Genomic DNA, 20,723 nt, shown 5'->3' on the forward strand with positions numbered 1-20,723 from the left:
TTTTGCCACCTTGACAATTAAATCCAGCAATGCTGTTACACACAGGCTCTGGGCTGGGTGCTGGGGGATCAGGGATGCAAGAGCCTGAGACATGAGCCTGACAAAGGAGACAGGCTGCCTGGGGCTCTGACTGGAAGCCCAGACCCTGGGGAGATGCCTGGGTACACAGCAGTGTCAAGTGCACAAGAAGCCCTGAACGTACAGAGTGGGAGAGATGGACTCGGCCTGCTTCTTCGTGTGGGGAGTGGAGAAAGCAGGTAGGAGGTCAGGAGGCATTTTGGAAGAGGGCCCCTCCCAAGAGGGAGGATTTAGCGGCAACAGGGGAGAAAAGCATCATGGGGCAAGGGAAGCCTGTGGGCAAGGACAGGAATGCATGGGGCATGCGCAGGATGCCTCCCAGCCCGTCAGGCATCTTCTGACAGTAGTGAAAGCAGAGACAGTTTCCCCTCAGAGCCAGCCTGTAGGGAAATGATCTCCTTGTGTCTCCCGTGCTTTCCCACCCCCTCTTGCAACCCCATGGTCCAGCTCTATTCTGAGGCAGTCCCTCTGCACAGAAAGAGGTGATTTTTCTTCTCATTTCCTTGCAGCAACAAACCACCCCCAGATATTTTGCTTCTGCTCCTCACTGAAGGGTCCAAAATGTCCAAACAGAGATGCTTTGCCTGCCCACGTAGAAAAGGGAAAGTCCTACAATTGGGCAAAGTCAGTCTGAGTGGCTACAGGTTGAAGTCTGTGAAACTGGCAAAGAAAAGTACCAATTCCCATTTTCTTAAGATTCTTCACTCAACCCTAACAATGAACCCTTAGGCTGGAGGGGGCCTGGGACACCATCGGGAGCCCATGAGAGGCTCATACTGAGGCTGTCCAGGGACAGATGCCACCACCTGCCAATGGACACTTGCTCATATTTTACCTGCCTGGTGAAAGCCACAGTTTTGCTGGTGCCCAGCCAAGGCCACCTCCGCTTTCAGGAAGTTGACAGATCCTCTGTCAAGGATCTTCTGGAACACCAAGTCACTGCCTGGTGCAGGCGTGGAACCCTACATCCACCAACAGATGGAAATCCTTCTACCTCCTAGCCACTTCCTCTCCTGGCTAAAAAGTCTTCTGTGCCTCCCAGGGGTGCCTCTCAAAGCCACCTACTCCTTCCATCAGTGCCCTTCTCTGAACTTCCAAAGGCAGAGGGGCTTCCCCCAAGATCACCCATGAAGTAGCATGAAACTCGGCTCCCCAAATAAATGAATGAGTGAATGAATGAATGAATCATTACACTATACCTCAACCTGCCCTCTCAGAACAGAAGACCTAGAAGAATAATAGACATACAAGATTTAAGCCCAGGATCCTGTACCACTTTAGTAGCATTCAGATCTTCCAACTAAGGAAAGCTAATGATCTGCACCCACTCTTGCGTGAAACAGCAACATTCAAAAAGGAGTGAGCAACATCCAAAAATGTGTAAGCAGAGGCGCAGGGACTATCTGTTCTAAGCCAGAGATATTCTAGCCTTGCGCTACTACCAGTGTGGTCCATGGACCAGCTGCATCAGCATCACCTGGGAGTGGTTAGGAATGCAGAACCTTGTTAGAAACACCTACCCCAGATCTACTGAACCAGACACTGTACTTTAGCAAGATCCCAGGTGATCCGTGTGCACATTAAAGTTTGAGAAGTGGCTATTCCCATCACCGGCTGCATATTAGAATCACCTGGGCAAGTTTCGTTTTTAAATACCAATGCAACAGAATACTATTGCATTGCAACAGACATTGTTGCAATGTTGCATTGCAACATATTGCAACAGATTTCCATCTGTTGGTGGATGTAGGGTTCCACGCCTGCACCCAGGTCCATCTACAAGCAAGTGAATCAGAATCTCTGAGGGTCGGGCCCAGCTACTTGTATTTTTTAAATTTATTCAAGGGATTCTAATGTGGCCTGAGTGAGAACCGCTGCCCTAGAAGATTCCTGCACTTCATATCCAGCTGACCTTGAGATATTTTCTTTCTCTTCCCTATTGTTATTTTTTTAACAGGTAATATATTTACACAGCTTTTTAAAAATCAACAAATACAAACTAGTTATACAGTGAAGACCAAGTCTTCCTCCATCCCTAATCTTCAGTATCCCAATTTCCCCCTCCAAATGTAACCACTGCTACCAGATTTTTATGTCCTTTCAGAGCTTTTCTGTGCCTGGCCAAGCACGCCCGTGTATATGCACCCTTCTTCTTTATATACACAGTGGTGTCAAACTACACATACTGTACTGCACCTTGCTCTTTTCACCTAGTATATCTTAGAGATTGTTCCATAGCAGTAAACATAATTCTGTCTCATTGTTTTTGACAGCGACGTAGTATTCTATTGCATGAATATAACAATTTATTAATGTCTCCAATTGATGGGACATCCAGGTTGTTTCTAATTTTTTGCTAATACAAACCATCTGCAGTGAACAATACATAAAATAGCACCCACTGCAGTCACTCCTTCCCTCTTTTTCTAACCTTATTATTTTTTTTCATAGCACATGTCAGCATCCCCTCAGGGTGACTATATCATTCATCATGCAGACCGGGACACTTCCGAGAGCAGAAGCGGGTGCTATTGACAGTTATAATGAGGACGTAAATGTGACCATCCCAGGCAACTGGGATGCATGGTCTTCCTACCTGACTTACTACATGTGCGTTACTTGCGTGTTTTGTTTATCATCTGCCTAGAATATAAGCTCCTGGAGGGTAAAAGCTAGTCTGTTTTGTTCACTGCTGTTTCTCCACTGCCTAGAACAGGACCTGGAATGCAGCAAGAGCTCATTAAATATGTGGAGAATGAATAAATGAATAATAATAAATAAATATTTTGAATAGTCATCATTGGCACATGTGTGAGTATATCTTTAAGATAAATTCCTAGAAGATGAGTAACTGTGTCAAAGGGTATGTGCATCTTATAATTGGGTGGATGTCACTGTCTTGTACTCCATGGAGTAGGTACGAATTAACACTCCCACCAACACTGACAGTGGAACCACTCTGCCCCTCTTGATCCTCATGGCCGCATCTGGGTGCGCATGTGTGTGCACAAATACACGTGCACGTGCACATCTGTATACTCAATATCCCCCCCATACAGAGACCCGCTGCTACAGCACAGCCATGGCCATGGCCAAGCACGGGACATTCTGACTTCCCAAAGGCACACGTTTCGGTGCAGAAGTAGATGAGGAAGAGGCCCTCCTCACATCAGCTGACAAGGGTGTTCGGTGCATCCTCTCTTCTCCCCGCTACTCCCCAGACAGGATCAACATTTGCAAATTACCTTCCAGGCCCCTGACTATCAGACACAGCATGACAGCACCTAGCTCAGGCCTGGCTCAATAAATGTTTAATTAATTAATTAATCAATAAGCCAAATCAAAGATTAGGTTGATTATCTAGATCTTTTTATCTATACAACGCTAGGCAACTGGTTAATTGCTTTTTCTTCTTTTTTTTTTTCAAGCTTTATCCTGAAATGACAATATGTTTTGGAATTACGTAGATATAGCCTCAGAGGTCAAAAACCTGAGCAGATTGCTGCAGAAGCAATAGTCATTATCCTAGAAGTCAGTGTCTTAGTGTTTCCCTAGTGCTGAGGTATAGAATACCCTGGCTTATGATAGGATAGCTAAAATCCGCAAATATGGTTCCGCGAAAATAAAAAGCCAAACTCAGAAAACCGACTTCAGCACTATTTTCCCCACTGTGGATGTCCATACGTATGCTGATCATAAAGACAAAGGAATGTGTTATTGCATAACAGTCTTAATTGTGCCTCTCCCCGTGGGATTCCGTCAGAATCTCGGCATGGCGTAGCGCTGTAAGAAAATAGCATGGGTAAAGTGTAGGAAAGTGAAAACCTGGTAATCAAATAGCCACAATGAGGAGAAATGCTATGTGGTTCCTGTGTTTAATAAGCTTCCCATGGATTGTGGAGATTTCTAGGAAACCCCATCCAGTAGTCTCATGCAGCCCCACGTTAGGTTCCATAAGTGTCTTCATATATTCAATTAAGAGTTCTAAATTATCTCCCTTAGTTTCACTTATAGATCACAAGATGCTGAGATTTTTGCACTGTTTATTTTTAGCTATAAATATTAGACTAGGCCTTTCTGGCTATTAATCTCAGTGGAATTGTGTTCTGGGTGGATTTGGGGCAAAATAAAGTAATGGTGTCCCGAGGCCCTTATCTGTCCATGGCCACAAACAGGCACCCAGGGCAGAAACATCCAGAACCTGCCACTTCTCTGTCACCGGCAGCAGCTTGGCCCAAACAGGCCCAGGACCTCAGGAAGGGGCAGAACTCAGGGCAGGAAATCCTAGCGGGTTCAATTCAACTGGAAATTTCAGATCACTCCCAGGAGCTGAAAAAAATAATTCACAAAAGCATCTTCCCCTTACTTTCTAAAGATTTGCCTTTGATTTTTTAAAAAGCTCTTTTGGGTTGAGTTAGAGCACTCACTCACACATTCGTCTGGGAGCGGTGATCTGGCAGCAGCCCAGGCCTCAGAGACTGCCAGGAGGACTCCAGTGGCTGGTTGAGGCCTCGGATTCCTCGCAGTCTGAGCCTGAGCGCAGAGACGCGTGATCCCGACCATAAGCGCTGCCTTCACAGGCTGTCGGGGAGTGTGAACCTGGGACAGCAGAGCTGGCTGGCAGCCCTGCAGTGGCCACTTCCTCCTCCACCCACAGTGAGTCGATAGCTGTGGCTTCAGAACTTCCCTCTTTTCAACGCTGTTAACACACGTGCAGCCACACATTGTATACATGTTAAGTCCATAAAGACACATGTCAATGCACACTTCTGTCACGTGTTGATCTTCATGGTCAACTCAACATCTTTAAATGATGCAACTCACCATTCAGGAGTGGCAACCCGGGCCTGGCTAAAGACTGATGTCCACTGGCTCTCAAGGGGTCCAAGGTCCAATCAAGGTCTACCAAGGCTTCAGGGACTGTGGTCTGGGGACCTGGCAACCATGCAGGGACATTTGTGCCTTCTTCAAGCCTGAATCACCTGTGAGGGGACATGCATCCAGGGTCTGAATGATAGACTATGTACCAGAAAGCACGGAAGTGGTGTCCAGAGGGGCAGCACCTTGAGGTGTGGACCCCAGAGCAGGCACTGCTCCTCCTGGGGGACCCACATTTTCTTCCACGACTCATCTTCCAGCAAGTGCCATGGTACGACCTCTTAACAGATGGCAGCTCTGAACAACTCGGTTCCAAATTGCCTGTGTCTGTCTGTTTTTAAAAGAAGAGGAAGAGCTTTCTTTCCTGGGGGCTCTCACTATGAGCCATGTGGGTCCTTAGCAGCAGGCAGGCTTGGGTTCAGTCTCTGGCTCCGCCATCAATGGCTGGGTGACCTCCAGCCAGTAACAGAACCCCTCAGACCTTTGCTTTCTTAATCTTTAAAATGGGGATGATAACATCCACACCCTGGGGTTCATTGTGGAGGATTAAAGATAAGATATATAAAACACTTTGCACCCAATAAGAGTGTGGCATGGAGAGGGGGAGGCGGGGGTCATGGTCACCCCCTGCGTAGGAAAACTCAATCTACATGTAGTCTTTCCTCTGCTGCAGGGTAAACTTCCCCAGACCCTCCAGGAAACAGAGATCAGATCATTGTGCTTCTATATAAAGGAGCATAGCTTTGGGATTGACCACAGGAAAGAAGAGTCGAGGATGCTTGGAGTGGGAATGGGTGACAGAGTGGTATGTGGGCAGGAAGCAGAGGCCTGGCTTAAGGAAAAAGAGAGGAAAACCTTGTGCTAAGCGGGCCCTCCCACACCCCTGATAGAAGAGAGAGGAATTGCTGGGTGACACCGGAGGGATGCTATGGAGACACCTAGGAGCCTCACCAGGCAGAGTCCTCACCAGCAGGTCCCCACCCCATGATCTTCATGCCCAAATGATGTGTCTTCAGTAGTAGACACCTCCACCCCCCCACACACACACAGTCACCAAGAGGGTGGGGACCAGCAAGTCACCAGCCAGCTCCCCCTAAAGAACAACTCCCTGCAGTATCTTCTAAGACTACTGTAAAACCAAAGGAGACCCTTGGGCACTTAGCAGGGTCATGGGGAGGAGCCCCACCCACGCGTGGGTATGAAGAGAGAGGACTTTGGCATACCAACGGGGGGCAGTCACACCTTGTCACAAAGGCAGAGGAGAATGTGGCCCATCATTATCATCATTCTGGTCCAGGAGGTCAGATACACAACAGGGAAGTTGCCAATAAGCTTCCCTGAGCAGAAAAGAGAGATTGAAAGAGGCCCCTGGGAAGCCAGCTTAAGAGTCTCCACAATGTGATAGGAATATAGGACAAGAGGGAAATGTTTCATTTCAGATTTTCTCCTGGAGAAAAACTTGATCTGTTTAGAGGAAATACTTTGATAAGCTGCCTGTGGTTTGGGGGTAAAACTCCAGGAGCATGCTCAGGTAATAAAGATGGCAAGCACACTGCCCTCTAAAGCGTATCCTGTCAACTGGAGAATGCTTTGTTGCATTGGATTTGGGTTTGTGAGTTTGAGGGTAGGACTGAGGAAAGATCTGAGCAGTCTGGCATAAAGAGGAGAAAAATTTTGGATCCTGATATGATGAAGAGCCAGGTGCTGGGCACTGCACATAGGACAATTGGGAATGACCGACAGTGGTCATTGGTAACCAGAACTTTCTATTGAGGATGCTAGAAGGTCATCGTGCTATGACTCTCTCTGCCATCCCAGTGCTCATGAGTGCCTTTGGGGGTAAGGACTTGTGGAGTGCAAGGGCCATGTCTAAGTCGACATGCGAGCAAAACACAAGCCCAGGGATGAGGTAGAGCTGGCATCAGGGCTGCAGAGAGAACACAGGGTAGGAGACAGAGGCTTGTGTGCAGGTACAGCTCTGTAGCTAATGATTTTTGAGACCCTAGAAAAGCTCCTTCCCCCTCTGGGCTTTATTTACTCAACCCTAAAATGGGCTCATGGCCTTCCAGCCCTAACATTCTATGACTTAGATTTTAGTTCAACCCTCTCCACAACACACCGGGGGATGGTGGTGGCTATTAGCAGAGCATTTGTGCAGTTATATGGAATGTGTTTGCTGCCACCATGACATAATGAATTTTCTCACAAATTACATGTGCAAAGAACTGCTCAGATTGAACTGTAAGATCACTTCAGATGCACTATTGATTTTCATTATTTTTGTTTTCTCCATCCCTGAGTTCCCTGCAACCATCTTCCAATTTGATTTTACCCAGCAGAAAAATCTCTGCCTCCTCTTTCTAATAATCAGTTCATAAAACCTCAGAACTTGGGAGTCTGAGGAAATAGGCTGCTTTGGATAGAATGTTTATCCTTCCAGAGGGATGATGGTTTCTGACCTCCTAGGGCCAGCAGGAATTTCTCTGGCTAGAGCAGTAGGTATCCTTCAGTGGCAATGTGAAGGGCCAGTCATGTATACATATCTACTCTTCTTATAAAATTTTTTTAAAAAAGCAACTTATATTATGAAAAATTATCCTGCTAAAGTACAAGTGCTTTTTTGCCCCTACCGTGGCTGTCCACCTGGGAGTGCTGAGCAGCCCTTCTCCATGGAAGCCCTTCCAGTGCCCACTTTCCCACCCTTTTCACCTTGTTGCCTTGCAGTGACTGGGCTGTGCAGCTTCTAGGCAGTACCAGTACCCCAGAAGGGCAAGCAAGCTGGTTTTCCAGCAAAAGGGGGCCTCTCCTGACTTTGCAAAGGCCGTCCAAGGGACTAAGATCCCTCAAGTGTGTTTTTCAGAATTTCCCCTCTGATTCATTGTCATCCTAGGACAGATTAGTTCTGCATACAAACACTGGGATATTAACATTGGACACTGCTCTGATATTGAGGAACAGTCACAGATGGCTTTGCATGAAATGACTTCAATGACAGAGCAACAAGATGCACAACTCCAAGGCTATTTTTTGTAAAGAATAAAAAGTAAAACTGGGGACTTCCCTGGTGGCGCAGTGGTTAAGAATCCGCCTGCCAATGCAGGGGACACAGGTTCAGTCCCTGGTCTGGGAAGATGTCACGGAGCAACTAAGCCCAGGCACCACAACTACTGAGCCCGTGCTCTAGAGCCCATGAGCCACAACTACTGAGCCCACGCGCTGCAACTACTGAAGCCCATGCGCCCTAGAGCCCGCATGCTGTAACTACTGAAGCTCATGCACCTAGAGCCCGTGCTACGCAACAAGAGAAGCCACCACAATGAGAAGCCAGCACACCACAACGAAGAGTAGCCCCCACTTGCCACAACTAGAGAAAGTCTGCACACAGCAACGAAGACCCAACACAGCCGGGGGGCACAAAGTAAAACTGGAAGGACTGGCTCAGCTAAAAACTTACAGGAGAGTGGGATATAAATCAAGAGGCCATTGTGGAGAAAAAGACCACAAAGAAAGAGAACTCAAGGCCTTAATGTGTTGGCCTTGGGGACTTGAGATGACTAATTCATTCATTGGGTGTACAAAGGCTCAGGCACTGTCCTAGGTGCTGAATTTCTACACAGCCAAGAACATCAACAAGGTCCCTGCTCTCCTGGCACTTACATTCTAGTAAAGGAAGACCAACAATTAAGTTGTAAATATATCATAGACAAGATGACTCAGAAAATTGTAAATGCTGTGAAGAAAACAAAACAGGATGGAGTGATTGAGAGACCTGACAAGTCGAAAGGCCTTTAGTATAGCCTGAGTGGTTAGCGAAGGTCTCTCTGCAGAGGTGACATTTAATAGAGACCTGCAGGCTGAGATCAAGCTAGCCATGCAAAGATCAGAAAAAGAATATTCTGAGCATCCGTAACAGCCTGTGAAAAGGTCCATCAGTGACTTCGGGGCAGAAAGGAGGTCTGCATGGCTAAAGCACAGGGGGAGAAGGGTACCAGACAAAATTGGTAAGAGGAAGGAGCCTTGACAGGAAATATGGGTTTTATTCTAAGGGCATCAGGAAACCCTGAGGTATTTTAAGCAGAGCAGTGATAGGAACTGACTTTTGCTTTTTAAAGATGACTCTGGCCACTGTCCGGAAAGTGGATTTCAGGGGGCAGGTGTGGCAGCTGGGAGACTCAAGAGGAAGTTCTCACAGATGCTAGGTAAGTGATGATGGTGACCTGGAATGATGGCAGTAGAGGTGGAAAGAAGTAGCTGGACTTGGGATTTTTTTTAAGATTGAGCCAACAAGACTTGTTAATGGGTTAAGTGGGAGGCATAGAAACAAAGAAATTCAGGGTGACTTCTGGAGTTTTTTGGCTTAAACAACTCTTTGATGGAAATGAGTTATCAGTGCATCAGGAGTAATGATAAACCCTGTCCCATCATTCTTTGGAGAGAGGCAAGGGGTTTTTGTTTGTTTGTTTGTTTGTTTTTGTTGTTTTTGGAGTTTAGGAGCCAACTCATAAGAAATATAAGCGCCAGTAGCACTCAACTCTGCAAATGTTTTAGCTTTTGTTTGCATATGATGATTTTTCCCCTACTTTTTCAGAAAAACAAATGCTGAGCAGAGGTTAGGAACAAATCTTGGCATAAATGTAAACATCCACTCTGTGGAGACTCAACCAAAGGCAGGTCCTTTCTCTGTCAGATATGTGTTTGTTTCTAATGTGCAAAGGGCAGGAGAGGCCTTAACTCAACTGTTTGGAGGGGGATCCAGACGTTATACTTATGCCAGTGCATCTTAAAGCCAACTTCACAGAGTGTCTTTGTTGAGGACTCTAGTGTATTTGGTGGAAGTGAGTGAGCAAAAATAAACTGAGGGCTCAGAGGAGGAATGAGATTTTAGAAGAGGCAAAATATCTAAGAAGAGAAACTGCCAACAGATTCGAGGGAATCGATTGGCTGCCCAGTAGCAAATATCACTTCTGTGATTCCTGTGAAGGAATCACGTGACTATTTTCAAGTACATTAGCTTGCTGTGTGGATGGCCTCTAATGAGACACGGTTTCTAGCCAGTTAGATTTCACATTGCTCAGTGCCAGCTCAGTGATTTGTTTTGCATGAAACACTGCAGCCTGTTAACCTGGTGAGTTACAGTTCTAGGTGGGCTGCCAGAATCCCTCACAGCACTTAAACACTTTTCTCTTAAAAGAAAAAGAAGATTGTCACGGTGATCATGATGATGATGATGATGATGATAAAGAAAATGAGTTCAATCAGGTTACCATCTTGAAATCTTTAATTCAACTAGCTAAAATGACCCAGATAATGGGCCTTTTTTTAACCCTTTCTGGATCATTCCAGGGAAGAGCTCAATCCATTTTTCAACCTTTCTCTGCCCTCTGCTCTTGTTGGGAAAACTAGGCCTGTCTATTTCTTTCCTTTCAGGCTCAAGATAATTTAGAGTCCTGAAAGAAGCAGTACACTTTGGGAGTTTGGCCTAGGGCAGACTGAACCTGAGGAGTAAGAATTTAGGACCAAAGGCATCAGACTTCATTCATCTCAACTGTAAATGGAAAAGTCCTCCTGTGTGTGACAACACCAGGAAAGTAGGTATTTTCTTCTTTAGGGGACTGAAAAATAACCATCCCCAGCAGGAGTCTGTGCATGGGCTCTCTCTTATTGACTCAAATGAACTTAAAACCTTGGGCTGAGCCAAGTCTGATCTCTGAGCATGCTCACTGAGCTGCATTAGAGTTTGCCACTTACCTTGAAAAGTCTGTGGTTACCCTCTCCATGTTCCTCCTCTTCTTTTCAGAACAGAAGGGAAAAGGGTGTGCCAGCTTTGATACCGGGAAGTTTTCAGAAATGCATGTCCCTGCTCCCTTTACAAGGGGACATTTGATGGGTAGAATAGCTCACTTCCAAACTTCCTTCCCACAAGGTCAGGGCAAGACAACTCTGGTGGTCACAGTCTCAATGGAGGGTGAACCTTGGTTTGCTGAGGTTCAACTGCAACTGCTACCTCAATGAAAACTGCACAGAGCTAATCAGAACATCTGGCTGCTGACAGGAGATGATGAAAGCTACCTTCCATCAATGTATGAAATTAAATGACAATTTTTAAAAAGTTTAATTAAAGATAATACAAACAGATGGAGAGATATACCATGTTCTTGGATTGGAAGAATCAACATTGTGAAAATGACTATACTACCCAAAGCAATCTACAGATTCAATGCAATCCCAATCAAACTACCAAGGGCATTTTTCACAGAACTAGAACCAAAAATTTCACAATTTGTATGGAAACACAAAAGACCCTGAATAGCCAAAGCAATCTTGAGAAAGAAAAATGGAGCTGGAGGAATCAGGCTCCTGGACTTCAGACTATACTACAAAGCTACAGTAATCAAGACAGTATGATACTGGCACAAAAACAGAGATATAGATCAATGGAACAGGATAGAAAGCCCAGAGATAAACCCACGCACATATGGTCAGCTTATTTTTGATAAAGGAGACAAGAATATACAATGGAGAAAAGAGAGCCTCTTCAATAAGTGGTGCTGGGAAAACTGGACAGCTACATGTAAAAGAATGAAATTAGAACACTTCCTAACACCACACACAAAAATAAACTCAAAATGGATTAAGGACCTAAATGTAAGGCCAGACACTATCAAACTCTTAGAGGAAAACATAGGCAGAACACTCTATGACATAAATCACAGCAAGATCCTTTTTGACCCACCTCTTAGAGAAATGGAAATAAAAACAAAAATAAACAAATGGGACCTAATGAAACTTAAAACTTCTGCACAGCAAAGGAAACTATAAACAAGATGAAGACAACCCTCAGAATGGGAGAAAATATTTGCAAACAAAGCAATTGACAAAGGATTAATCTCCAAAATATATAAGCAGCTCATGTAGCTCAATAACAAAAAAACAAAAAACCCAATCCAAAAATGGGCAGAAGACCTAAATAGACATTTCTCCAAAGAAGATATACAGATTGCCAACAAACACATGAAAGGATGCTCAACATCACTAATCATTAGAGAAATGCAAATCAAAACTACAATGAGGTATCACCTCACACCAGTCAGAATGGCCATCATCAAAAAATCTACAAACTATAAATGCTGGAGAGGGTGTGGAGAAAGGGGGACCCTCCTGCACTGTTGGTAGGATTGTAAGTTGATACAGCCACTATGGAGAACAGTATGGAGGATCCTTAAAAAACTAAAAATAGAACTACCATACGACCCAGCAATCCCACTACTGGGCATATACCCTGAGAAAGCCATAATTCAAAAAGAGTCATGTACCACAATGTTCATTGCAGCTCTATTTACAATAGCCAGGACATGGAAGCAACCTAAGTGTCCATCGACAGATGAATGGATAAAGAAGATGTGGCACATATATACAATGGAATATTACTCAGCCATAAAAGGAAACGAAATTCAGTTATTTGTAGTGAGGTGGATGGACCTAGACTCTGTCATACAGAGTGAAGTAAGTCAGAAGGAGAAAAACAAATACCATATGCTAACACATATATATGGAATCTAAGGAAAAAAAAAAAAAGGTCATGAAGAACCTAGTGGCAAGACGGGAATAAAGACACAGACCTACTAGAGAACGGACTTGAGGATATGGGGAGGGGGAAGGGTAAGCTGTGACAAAGTGAGAGAGTGGCATGGACATATATACACTACCAAACGTAAAATAGATAGCTAGTGGAAAGCAACCGCATAGCACAGGGAGATCAGCTCTGTGCTTTGTGACCACCTAGAGGGGTGGGGTAGGGAGGGTGGGGGGGAGACGCAAGAAAGAGGGAGGGAATATGTGGATATATGTATGCACATAGCTGATTCACTTTGTTATACAGCAGAAACTAACACAACATTGTAAAACAATTATACTCTAATAAAGATGTTAAAAAAAAAAGGTTTGGGTGGCAATAACATGGTTTTGACTCATGATGAGAATGAAAGGCTTTCTTAGCTTAGAGGAGAAGTCAGGAAAGAACGTGAGTGCACACATATGCACATGTGTTTGTGAGTGTTATGTGCATAAGTGTACATGAGTGTGTGTGTCTGAGTATGTGTGTGGGTGCAAGAGACACTTCCTCAAAGTACCAGAAGCCAAACTGTCCACCGATTTTCTTTTTTTTTTTTAATAAATTTATTTATTTTATTTATTTATTTTTGACTGTGTTGGGTCTTTGTTGCTGCACACGGGCTTTCTCTGGTTGCGATGCGCGAGCTTCTCATTGCGGTGGCTTCTCTTGTTGCGGGGCACTAGGAGCATGGGCTTCAGTAGTTGTGGCTCACATGCTCTAGAGCGCAGATCCAGCCGTTGTGGCTCACGGGCTTAGTTGCTCTGCGGCATGTGGGATCTTCCTGGACCAGGGCTGGAACCCATGACCCCTGCATTGACAGGAGGATTCTTAACCACTGCACCACCAGGGAAGCCCTCTGTTGGTTTTCTGACAAGCTGTATGGTCCCTCTCAACTATCAAAAACAGAAGGATGACCGTAAGCAGACAAATATTGTCAGGAGGCTTGGGAAGTGTACACCAGGCCACCCTGAGCATCTGATTCAATGCACATTGGCAACTGATCACAGTGGAACTTCTGCTCCTGGCCCTGTGGCCCTGTAGGCCAAGGCCAGAAGTTGCAGGGCTCATTGGTTTTACACCAACATGGGCACATTGAAAGGTTGTGCCCTGGAGAGCCATGAATTGCTTTTACGTGTTTTGTGATCTAAACTTTGTGGTCTAATATTTCAAGCAAATACAGTCACTTTCCAAAAGAGGGTATTTCTCCTGTGCCTCTCTCAAAGAACCCAGTGTGAGAAAGCCATGTGGGACTTTTGTTTGGTGATGTGTTTGTGAGGTGCTTCCATAACAAGTAAATAAGCTTTATCAAGGCAATATGTGGCTTTGTGACAACTGACAGACAAGAGTTGCTCTAGAATCCAATACAGACAGAGGATTGGGTTATGGCCAAACTCTCAGCTCCAAGAGGGTGAAACACATATCAGCACACAAAGGAGCAGGCAGAAGGCAGGTCCATTCTGAACTATATAAAGACATGCAGCTGTTAGTGCAATTCACAGAACTTGTCTTGTTAGACCATTTTACACAAACATTTTCCAACATATTCAATCAGCCCCCTCAAATTGACACTGTCACCAAAATTCAATCAATACTTCTTGTGAGAGAGGAATAGTATCTTATCTAATAATCAACTTATCTGAGATTCACAATGCTGGTTGCCATTACCAAAAGGCATTTCTCTATTATTTACATTTAACTATACATTACTTTGACCTTTGTATCAGTTGCATTGAGATAAAATGTGAGCTTCTAATTTAATTTTGTTTTGGATTTCCTTTGACATATCTATTTATGCCAATTGCCCAGGAGGAAAAGACCATCAGTAATAATAACAGTTATGGAAAATACTTATTGAGCACTTCTACCATGCAGACTCTGGGCTCGAGCCATCACCGAGATTGTCTACTTTAATCTTCGGGCAAATCTACAAGGGAGCCGTGATTGATATTTCCATTTTAGGGCTGATGAACCGAGGCTGAGACATTAAATGTCTTATTCCTGGGATTGACCCAGGCAGTCTGGCTTGAGAGGTCTGCTCCTAACCACTGCATGACTCCACTTCTTAGTGGTATGAATCATTCCAAAAGGAGATGCCCAAGACTCCTTTACACTCTGAGTTAGCAAAGAATCAGAGGGCCATGCAGATGCCATGCAACTAACAGATTACCCAGGCTCTGAATAAGGTCCAAGTCACTTCTGTTTACTGTTCTCTGTGCTTCAGTTTCCTTCTGTCTAAGATGTTTGCCCCTCCCCTAGGAGTATCATCCAAGAGATGGAGTAGCAGTCCATTACATTCTTCAGACAAAAGGCATTTTTTGAGTGAGATAAAAGGGAAGGAAAGGAACACGTGGATATGTATGGCATGTGGATGAGGAGTGCCTGTGTAAAAATCCCAGCTCATCATCTATTAACTGATAAGTGTCCTGATAAGGGTCAATTCTCTGCACCTCTGTTTTTTCATCTGTAATACAGGGATGGTCATAATTCCTCTGCAACATGAGGTTAGGGAGAGGGTTATACGAAACAGCTCATGTAAAGCACTCACCACACGCCTGGTATAGAGTAAGTGTTCAGTTTTGTTATGTGAGCCATGATCACCTGCCATGACCCCTACCACTACACCCTACATGGCGCATGCTCTGAGGCTTTGTTTATACACCTTCCTTCTCCACTGCACTGTGAGTCCCTCGGGGCCTGAGTTGTGTTCATTCATCTTAGGATCTCCAACCGTCAACACAGTTCCCAGCCCATAGCTGGCACTCGTGGATGTCTGCTGAGTGAGTGAACAATTGTGTATAAGCACTTACTCCAAGGCCAGCTCACCGAACAGACAAAAGAACTGAAGCTCAGAGATGCCAAGCCACTACCTGAGACCACAGAACTTGATGGTGGCAGAGCTGGAAGGGGGATCCAAGCTTCTTGACTTCCCGTCCAATGTCTTCACATTACAGCAGAGTGCCTTAACTTTGCATTTTCTGAAAAACGTTTAATCAAGACCAAGGCCAAAGTGATAACCAGAACATCATTAATATTATCAAACTAGGGACACGTTCAGAATCCATTTTTCCAACTTCCTATAACTTACATGTCAGCAATCCATCACATAAAATGCAAAAAAAAAGTCGCAAAAATATAGGCCTAAACATTTTTAGTGTCTTGCATCTTAAGTAATTACACAGCAATACAATGATAATCTAATAGCAATTGACAAGACAAAAATGCATAGTAGTCATGTATTGTACCTGATATAAGCAATATTACATCACCTAATACCCTGCCTTTTACACAACTATTTCATTACTTGGAAGCTCCCTGGTAATGAATATGCTATTAAGCAGGGTTTTTTTAATTTGCGTGTTTCTCTTATAGAGATTCTTCGATAAATTCTTCAGACTTCCTTCATAAATAAGTTTCATTATGCCTCATTATATTTAAAAAACCCACATTCTCCTTTCCTGAAAGGATACGATATATTAGATGACCCTCCTATATAAAATCATAAATGAAAAAGGACCAGACAACCTTCAGGAAAATAAGTGATCAGACAATAGGACACTAAATGCAGTTGGGCAGATATAAGGCATTATGGTATAGTTAAAAGTCTGCAAAAAGAATATTTTACAATGTAAAGAATCAAAAGAGAATTTAGTTTTACTACAGCGCAAGACAAATCCCAGCTTTTGTACAATTTATCACCGATTTCTTCATTTTGTTGTTTTAAACATGCTTTTAGGACATACTGGATAACTAGTAAAAATTGTATACAATGCAAATGACATTTCGTATAAGTTTTATTGACTTAATGCTCTGATAATAAAATTATAACAATCAGTGTTATTCTGATTTATTGCAATTTTTACTTTCACTTTGTAATGGACTTGGTGCCTCACAGAATTGAATGTAATGTTGCTGCCACCTCAAGGTCACTCACTGAAAATGAGACGGCTCACTTCGGTCTAATGCACTAAAGCACGTAAGTAACTGAGGGCTTTATGGATGAAAATATCACATTGTGGTCACGTCACAGTAAATCTAAACTTTTATTTGCAATGAAACAATGGGTTTTATATGCAATTTGCAATGAAAACATACTCCAGTAATGCTAGGACGGCATGGTGAGTACCAGGTCTGTGAGAAGAAAGGCTCTTATATCACAGTCCAGGGGAAGAAATGTCAATCCATCAAACTAAAGAGCCATCTGTGCATAACTGGCATATTGACAGGGCATAATCCAGATACAGTGGTTTCTTTAGAAAAAGAAATAGTCCCTGAGTTTATTTTTCTTTCATAAAGCTCACTTGGCTCTTTTCCTCTCCTTCTTAAATCCTTCCCAGTTGGTGACCTCTCTGAACCTGACTCTCTTCCAAATGGATTTATCGAAACTACCCTTAACACGAACGAACAGTTTACAGAGAAGGAAATGCCAAGGAGCCGACTCACTCAAAGAGATACATGTTTTGCCTAACAGATTGTCAAAGATCAACTTTTGATCCCACTGGTTTGGCAAGGTGGTACTGTAAATTAGAAAAGAGGGAAATGTGGTGATATTTTTCAAATTTTAAAATGCATATACCCTCTGACCAGCAATCTCATATCTAAAGATTTGTTTTTCAGATATATACATACAAGTGCACCAAATGTCTGTACAAGGAAATTTATTACAGCCAAAGATTGGAAACAAACTAAATGTCCATCAACAGAAGACTTGTAAATTACAGTAAGTGCATAAAATGGAATACTGTGCAGCCTTTGAAATCAACAAGGCAGATTTCTACGAACCAATATGGCACAATCTCCAAGATCATGTGGGGAAGCAGGGGAAAAAAAGCAATGTGCAAAACAGTGTATACAGTATGCTTTGTATGTATGTATTTGCATAGAATCTCTTTGCAAAAAATACAGTAAACCGTTAACAATGGTTCCTTTGTAGAAGAACTGGGGGAGTAGTAATCTAGGTGGGGGAGACAGTTTTCCCTGTACACCCACTTTTGTCTTGAATTTTACACTGTATGTATGTGTTAACTACTTGAAATGTGTAAATAAAAATAAAACATTAGACTGTAATTCAAGGGGAAAGCCAAAATTATGAAGAAGAGATAAAGAAGTTCCTGAGGGGGGAAGGGAGGAGGGACAGAGGAGGAAGGGTAGTCAAGGGAAGGTGCTGGAGGCACACCTCCCCCTGGATGCTTCCTCTGCTCTGATCCAGCCTGAACTTGTATTTCTTTTCTGGTCTCCACATTCCTTTCATTCTCCTCTGACTCTTTCCCTAGCTGTCAGTTCTCATTTCAATTCCTCTGCAACTCCTTGTGTTCTGTCTCTCTCTCTAGGGATCCTCACTCCCGATAGTCCCCAACGTGGGGAGGACGAGAGCCAGCCCTCCTGTTCCTGGTGCCAGCATGTGGCCAGGCTAGCCAGGGACACGCTGAGTGCACTCTGGACATACACAGCATGGCGGTGGACAGCCCCATCGGCCATCGGCCGTCTGCCCTCAACTGGAACTCAAAGTTCAGCAGAGATTGTGTGCATTTCGCTTCTTCTCTAAGCCTAGATACCACAAGGATGACCACTAGATCTGCCCACTGAACAGCACTAGCCAGGATGCAGAAGAAATGCATTTGGAACAGAATCTAGAAACCTGGAGCTATTCGCAGTTTGGGAGAAGGCGATGGGTGAGGAGTCCTCCCACCATTTCTCAGAAATGGACCAGGGTCACCGGGCACTCATTGGCTGTCTGTGTGGAATACCTCAGTAGGGGTGGTGAGGAGCACCCAGCAGACAGAAAAGGGAGGTGAAGAAAGGACATGGGTGCTTCCAGCTGCTCATCTTCATTGGTTTACTGGATTTCATTTGACTTTCCGTTTTCCCTTTTATTAAAACAAATCTCTTGCTATTTTTATAGCTCCTTCAATGCCACATCATTAACAGTGAAGCCAAAATTCTGTTTGACATTGCTTAATAATTCAAATTCCATCAAACATCCACCAAAATACTAAGCCACGGATAGGCAGCATTTTAAAAGCACATGCATTTTGAAACTTTTGAAAACTGTAAAGCACTATAGAATTTAAAGAATCTTTCATTCAATAAAAAAATTTTAATAAAAAAAATTTTTAATGGGAAATAAAAGCACATGCATTTCCCACTGAACCCACACTTGGGCTGGTTAGTTTCCTCTTGGTTATTAATTTGAAATGTTACAGTTGAAAAGATTGAGTGTTCCTGCACTGACCCAGGGAATTTTACAAACTTTGTCCATTTGGAAAACAGACACCATCATTTTTACTATATTTGGAGGTCACTGAAAAAGTCAGAGGCAAAACAATAAACCGGGACTACTTAGTCTTAGAGGGATACCTTTGTAGATTTCTGGCGTATGTAAACTCCTCTCCCTTTTTCTCATAGAAAGGCACCAAGGGAAGGTAACGTGCTAAGCCCTGCCTCACCATGTGAGGGGGACCCTCCAGAAAGGAGGGTGGTGCAGAAACTGGGCCCATGGCAGGACTGCTGAGTCCCCGCCTCTGCTCTCCAGGCCCCTCGGTCACACAATGTCACTGCTCTTCCCATTCCCTAAGATCCTTCCAGCCTTAAAATCCTATGACATTCATTCTGAGATAAACAGTGAAGGAAGAGAAAGAAGGCAAAAATGGGGAGCAACGAAAATGGAGTTTGGAAAACTTAAATCAAGCCTTGCACTTAGCCAGAGTCAGGAAATAAGCTTCCATTGTCTTTCCTCCCGCCACCCAGGGTTTTACACAGATATAAATTAAGATAGACTATTTTACCAAGTACTTCTGCCCTCAGATCCCTTCTTCTACCTTCTGTGTAATTACCTGCAATCATCTCAAACATATAAATAGACACATTTAAAAATACCCCCACCTCATTAGGTGTTCCCAACTTGGTTTTGATATGGCACCCTAGAAATCCAAGATCTCCTGAAACACTAGGCCTGCCGTGAGTTGAGGGGGAAAAGGGCCAGATCGGGTCTCTGAAGTAGTGGCTGGAGCCTCAGAAACCCAAGCCCTTAACCAAACAAGCCAACATGGTGGCTGCAGAATAATGGCCCACAGGAGAAAGGAAAGGACCCTAAAGACAGAACTTCGGGCTGGGGGAAGGAATTCTCTAGAAGAGAGGCACTGAAGACAAGGACTGCATGGTGAGGTTCTGACCTCATCAGCAGGGATGCTGAGGTGAGGCCTGCCGTGAATAATACCCATGATCACAGATCTGATGGGTGGTCTCCTGCTAACTACATCCCAGCATTGTACAAAAGTGGGTTGGGCAGGATTAATTACTACAACTGTTGACGTTATAGAGTTTCAAAGATTTTTATTTCGCATTTAAAAGATTTACAGGAAACCTCCAAGCAGTTAAGGCAAGGGGCTGAGCTTGTCTCTCAGCTGGCTTGAAGCCAATCATTCAGAGGGTAACTTTAATTCCTGGGATAGGAGTCATACAGTCAGGAAGCAGCCCTGACCCCTGTAAGGTCAGTGTCGTGGCCAACTACCCCGGGCTCAATTTAGAGACATAACTATGGCAACAACTGTGCCCAATCGGTTATTAGAGGAGATTTATTGACGGATATGCTTGAATAGCAGAGCCATTAATTGCAATTACCAGACAAGACACTTTGTTCATCTCGGGGAACTAGATGCCAAAATGCCCTAACAACTTTAAAATCCCATTTGCTCTTGAGCTCCCGGCTGGCGTCACTGCACCTGCCTCAGCTTCCCAGTACTGGGAGGGAGAGGAGAAGGGGTTTAGCTTGACCTGGCACCAGCCGCAGAAAATGGCAAGTGCTGGGCTATGGGGCACAAGCTATAGGAACCTCACAGAGTCCCAACACCCTTCACAACAGTGAGGGGGGAATAAGCAGCACTGCTCCTTCTGGTGTCCCTTCTCTGGGTCCCACCAACAGAATAGAGAAATGCCTTCCTCCTTCACTCCCCTGGTCCATGCCCATCATTTTCTTCAAGACTCTCTGGGTTGCCTCTTGGCCTTCCTGTGCTTGGTGTAGCTCAGCCCAGGCTCTGTCCATCTTGTGGTCCCCCAAGCCTGAAACAATCAATTCCCAGATTTCATCCTTCTGGTCTACCTCCAGGCAGCCTCTCCTGAACACTCCATTTCTCTACAACAGTGACTGACTCTCACCTCC

The sequence above is a fragment of the Eubalaena glacialis genome, chromosome 18 (assembly GCF_028564815.1).
Source record: "Eubalaena glacialis isolate mEubGla1 chromosome 18, mEubGla1.1.hap2.+ XY, whole genome shotgun sequence".
NCBI lineage: Eukaryota > Metazoa > Chordata > Mammalia > Artiodactyla > Balaenidae > Eubalaena > Eubalaena glacialis.